A 6,055-nucleotide genomic window follows, 5' to 3' on the forward strand; every position below is an offset into this window, starting at 1 on the left:
CAGGACCAATGAAGCCAAAGATGTCAATGCCAGAATCCCATCAGCTTTTGGTTGGTGGTGATACCACTCTTCCTGTAAAGATGTCTCAAGTATATGAACTTTTTTCTTTCTGCTTAAAGAAAGAAGTATATATCTGAATACAGAATTTAGTATATATATATATATATATATATATATATATATATATATGTATAGGATAAACAATTATGAATGTCAAAATTACATATATAAAAAATAATATCAAGGTAATTCAGCAAGTCAAGTTTCTGAAATGAAAACTGTGAAACTCAAAGGTAAAGAAAATATATTTACATAGAGAGAGAGAGAGAGAATTCAAGATCTAACATTTTCAGATATATTTTCATTTTTCAAATATGAATACACTATCCCAAATCTTTTGAACTGATTTTGGACAAAAAAAATGGAAATAAAAACATAGTTGTATGATGGATTTAGATGCTATTGTAACTCGGGTACAGTATTGATTGGAATATGCATACTGGTCTTGCAAAAGAGCTGGTTTCTGGCTTGGGTTAATGTCAACTTCCTTAAAAAGAGGATTTGATTCCTAGGTTCTTACTATCAGTAATCAAAGTTGTTATCAGCTAAGCTAGTTAATATCTTCAAAATTTAGCTTTAATGAAACTTCTTTACCATGATAAAATATTTCCCGATGCAGTTCCAAAGATGCAGAGGATCTTTAAATGTCATGGATCCACCAACTTCTTGAGCACTCTGTTTCTGGTATGGAGGAGCCACAGAGTGTTGAAGTCTTGGATGAGAATGGGCTCCTGATAAGGTAGAAAAATGTGAGTTTTCTTTGTTTCTGTTAAAGCTCATAAGCATACCTGACTTAGGGAGGAACATCTAGGGATTGCAAATTAAAGTGTGCATTGATCAAGAAATCCAGGCTATGGCACTTGTGATAGTCCTTACTTCTGTAGTTCCACCAACACACTATCCATTGAAGGGGGCTTCAATCCAAGAGGAAATGACAACCATGGTTTCTTCAAAACATCTCCAATATCTGCATCAATGCTTTCTTTTGACTAAAGTAACAAACAGGTACATAATGTTAGAAATGTTGTGGTAATCAACATGGAATGAAGAAAAGAAAGATCTTATTTTGCTGATTTGTCATGCCGTTCGTCATAATTTATTGTTTTTACCTTCTTCTCCCTACATGTACATGTACAGTTCACAGTTGTTTTGATATATGAAGCGAAATCCTTTCGTTTTTTACCTGATGATTAGATGACCATTCTTTGGCTCTTGAGATAGCAATTATGGCAGAGTCAGTTGAAGGGGGATGCATACAGGGTGAGCATCAATGTGAAGCTACGAACTCGAGTGCTCGTCGGCCAGGGAACGGTGCAGGATAGTTACTGGCACCAGCAATGGCGGAGGGTGATAAGCAGATAAGATTTCCTGTCGAGGAAATCTCTCAGCAGTTGAGAAGCAGATAAGATTTCCTCAAGGCAGTTAAGGAAATCTCTCAGTTGAGAAAAATCCTTCATGCTGAATGTGTATAACCTCCCTACTGAGTGTATATAAATGGCTGTCAAAAACTCACTATCAAAATGTATTAGGCAATTATATCTTATACATTTCATAGTTTCTTCTACAATTTCTATCTTTCTATCTTCTTCGCTTAATTTTTATCATGGTATCAGAGCAGTTTGCCTAGAGCAAGCCCTCTTCTCCGGAGTCCAACCATCCCTCTCGTGGCGACGCCTCCGCCCCTAACCATCCCTCTCGTGGCGACGCCTCCGCCCCTCAGCCGTAGCCATTCGCTGCAGCCTACTGCAGCACTTGCGGCTGCTAATATCATATCCTAAAGGAAGCACAGTCACGGCCTTTGTTTCTACTGTCGGCTGCTACTCCCTTGCCAACCGAAGTCTTCCGCTGAAAACTCCGCTGCTCTTCCGGCCACCAAACTCCAATACTGCATTACTGCAACTATCTCCAACCTTGTAGATTTCTGCAGCATCGCTGCAGAAATCGCTGCAAGCTGCAGAGATTTCTTCCACATCGCTGCCTTTCTTGCTGCAGATTGCTCGCCCATCACTGTAGTTCATCACGCTGCAGCCTTCTCTGCAGTTCATCACGCTGCAACCTTCTCTGCAGCGCATCGATCTGCTTTTCTCCTCCTCCCTTCCTCCTATATCTTTACATCTTCTATAAAGATCACTTGACCCACCACAAAATATCTGAGATGTCTTCATTTTCCTCTTCCGATATTCCTGTCCCTATTTCTGCAGGGACTCTGAGCACTTCTCAAAGTCTGATCACTATCAATGCTACAGCACTCATTCCCTTCAAATTATCCAAAGGCGGCAACTACGCATCTTGGCGGGCACAACTTTCTAATCTTTTATTTAGCTTTGATAGGTCATTCTCTCAGCGATGAAGAAGTCCTAATCCATACCCTCAATGGCTTAGGAGGCGAGTACAAAGAACTGACAGCAGCACTTCGGGCACGTGACTCACCAATATCATTCGAAGAACTTTATGATAAGTTGATCGACTATGAGGCGTACTTGAAGCGTGATGATAAGTTGCCCGGACCACCTATTACAGCTCAGGTCAATCAAAAATCCAAGAGGAAGAGCAACCAGTACAATAAGCACGTCAACAACGATTTGGCTAAGCTGCCTCCTAGCCTTATGGGGCCCAGACCAAACCCTCCTTACCCATATCAAGGTGGTAACTTTCATAATACTCAGCCGTCGCGTCCTGACTTCACAGGCCGCCAACGAGTTGTTTGCCAACTATGTGATAAAGTTGGACACTCCGCAAAAGTATGTCGGTCTCGTCCCAGACTCCCTACTCCATCACAGTGGCCTCAGGCGAATTTCATGGCTACTCCAACTCCTACTCAACCTAATTGGATTGTGGATTCGGGCGCCTCTCATCACATCATCTCTGATCTTCAAAACTTGTCCATCCACAACAACTATGACGGAAATGAAGATATCATCATCGGTGACGGTAAAAGAATTCCTATTACTCATTCTGGTTCCTCAACGCTTAGTTCACTTACCACAACCTTTACACTCGATGATGTTTTGTGTGCACCTAACATTAAAAGAAACCTCATTTCCGTTTCTCAATTCTGTAAACAAAATAATACATCAATTGAATTCTTTTCTAACTTTTTTCTTGTCAAGGATTTGAGCACGGGGGCATTCTTGGTCCAGGGCCAGAACAAAGACAACATTTATGAGTGGCCATCCACTTCACAAATTACCCTTCCTACTGCTCACTCCTCAATCGCAGCTCCGGTTGATGTATGGCATCGTCGTCTTGGTCATCCCTCCCCTTTTATTCAGCAAAAATTACTTTCTCGTTATTCTCTTCCTACCTTGAAAATCAATAGCACTATTAATCATTGTGATGCTTGTCTTTGCAATAAAAGTCATAAACTGCCTTTTGGGACAACCTCCATTTCTTGCTCTAAACCGTTTGAAATCATTTATACCGACGTGTGGGGCCCTGCCCCAATTCCTTCTTTTGACAAGTTTCGTTTTTATGTCATTTTTGTAGATTATTTTACTAAGTACACATGGTTATATCCTCTCCATCATAAGTCTGATGTTTCTACTGTATTTACCAACTTTCGAAAGTTGGTCGAGAATTTTTTTCAATCTTCCATTAAAACAGTTTACTCTGATGGTGGAGGCGAATATCAAGCCCTCACATCCTATCTCTCTGCTTGTGGTATACAACACCTCAAGTCACCCCCACATACTCCCCAATTGGTTGGTTCTGCCGAACGCAAACATCGGCATATCGTTGAAACTGGTCTCTCCCTTCTACATCAAGCATCAATGCCACCATCTTTTTGGTCAGTAGCTTTTCAAACTACAGTTTATCTCATTAATCGTATGCTCACTCCAGTCTTACAATACCAGTCACCATTTGAAAAATTATTCCACAAACTTCCAAACCTTCATAAACTCAGAGTTTTTGGCTGTTTATGTTATCCATGGCTCCGTCCCTATGCGTCACATAAGCTAACACCACGATCTAAGCCTTGCACTTTTATAGGCTACTCTCTTGAACATAATGCTTTTCGATGCTATGAACCCCAAACTAAAAAGGTCTTTATATCACGTCATGTTATCTTTGAGGAGTTTGTCTTTCCTTTTCAAAATAATCCTACCATGCAAACTACTCCGATAAACATACATCACTGGAATATCCCTCCGATCTCATCACACCCTCCAATGACACCGTCCAGTCCTTACTCTCAAGATTCACATACTACTATTACTCCAGTTCAACAGCTTCTCACTCCCTCTATTCCTCCACTCCCTTCCTCACAAGTTTCTCCTATTAATGAAGTCATACCCTCGGCAACATTGCCACTGGCTTTACCTTCTCCTAGATCTAGTGACATTGTTGTGCCGACGGTTGACCCGGTCCATGACAGTGACTCGCCCTCAGCTATACCACCAACACAATCTACCACTTCCACCCCCCCTAGACATCCAATGACAACACGCTCCAAAAGTGGTATTTTCAAACCACGTCAAGTCTTTGACTTACATGCTATAACAAATTCCTCCACTGAGGCCAGTGAACCCACTACAATCACTCAAGCTCAAAAATCTTCTCACTGGCGTAAAGCCATGTGTGACGAATATGATGCTCTCCTCCATAACTCTACATGGACCTTAGTACCCTTTCATCACACACAAAATATCATCGGGTATAAATGGGTCTTTCGAATTAAGCGGAACCCAGACGGATCCATTGCCAGATACAAAGCACGTCTAGTCGCCAAAGGGTTTCATCAACGACCTGGTGTCGACTTCACAGAGACATTTAGTCCCGTTGTTAAACCCATAACAATCCGTCTTATCCTGAGTTTGGCTATCTCAAAGGGCTGGCACATACGACAATTGAATGTTAACAATGCCTTTTTACAGGGGTCACTTACTGAAGATGTCTTTATGCAACAACCTCCTGGTTTTGTTCATCCTCAATATCCGAGGCATGTCTGCAAACTTCAAAAAGCTATTTATGGACTTCGTCAAGCTCCAAGGGCTTGGTATAACGAGCTTGGCTCGTTTTTGACTTCAATTGGCTTCATAAATTCAAAGTCTGATACCTCGTTATTCATTTGCCAGCACAATGGAAGCATAATATATCTTTTAGTATATGTGGATGATATTATTATCACAGGAAATGATCCTTTGAAGACTCAGGCATTTCTAAAGCACTTGGCCGATCGATTCTCCCTCAAAGATCTAGGAACTTTAAGCTACTTTTTTTGGAGTGGAAGCAACATTTATATCTTCAGGTATCTTCCTGTCACAAAGAAAGTATATTCAAGATTTATTATCAAAGGCAAACATGCAGGATGCGAAAGAGGTTACAACTCCTCTCTCTACCAGTGAATCACTTAAATTATGTGATGGAAGTCCTGCTACAGATTCGACTCAGTATCGACAAGTCCTTGGCTCCTTACAGTACTTGGCTCTCACCCGTCCAGATATTTCATTTGCCGTCAATAAGTTATCGCAATTCATGCATCGACCATCTACTACGCATTGGTCTGCGGTCAAACGAATTTTGCGGTATCTTAAAGGGACTCTTAATCATGGCATTTTTCTTCGCAAAAATACTTCACTCCATCTCCATGCCTTTGCTGATGCTGATTGGGCAGGGAACTTTGATGATAGAACATCTACGTCCGGATACATTGTCTTCCTTGGAGCTACTCCAATCAGTTGGAGTTCTAAAAAACAAAAGACGGTTGCACGATCTACAACTGAAGCTGAATACCGTGCCGTCGCCACCGCCGCTGCTGAACTCAATTGGGTCACAAATTTACTCAAGGAACTCAACGTCAACTCCACGGTTATTCCTACAATATATTGTGATAATATTGGAGCTACTTATTTATGTGCCAATCCAGTGTTCCATTCCCGCATGAAACACATAGCCATCGATTTCCATTTTGTGCGAGATCAAGTTGCCAGACATCAACTCCGAGTTTCTCATGTACATACAGCAGATCAACTAGCCGACTCACTCACAAAGCCTC

Source organism: Musa acuminata, chromosome BXJ1-4 (genome assembly GCF_036884655.1).
Source record: "Musa acuminata AAA Group cultivar baxijiao chromosome BXJ1-4, Cavendish_Baxijiao_AAA, whole genome shotgun sequence".
NCBI lineage: Eukaryota > Viridiplantae > Streptophyta > Magnoliopsida > Zingiberales > Musaceae > Musa > Musa acuminata.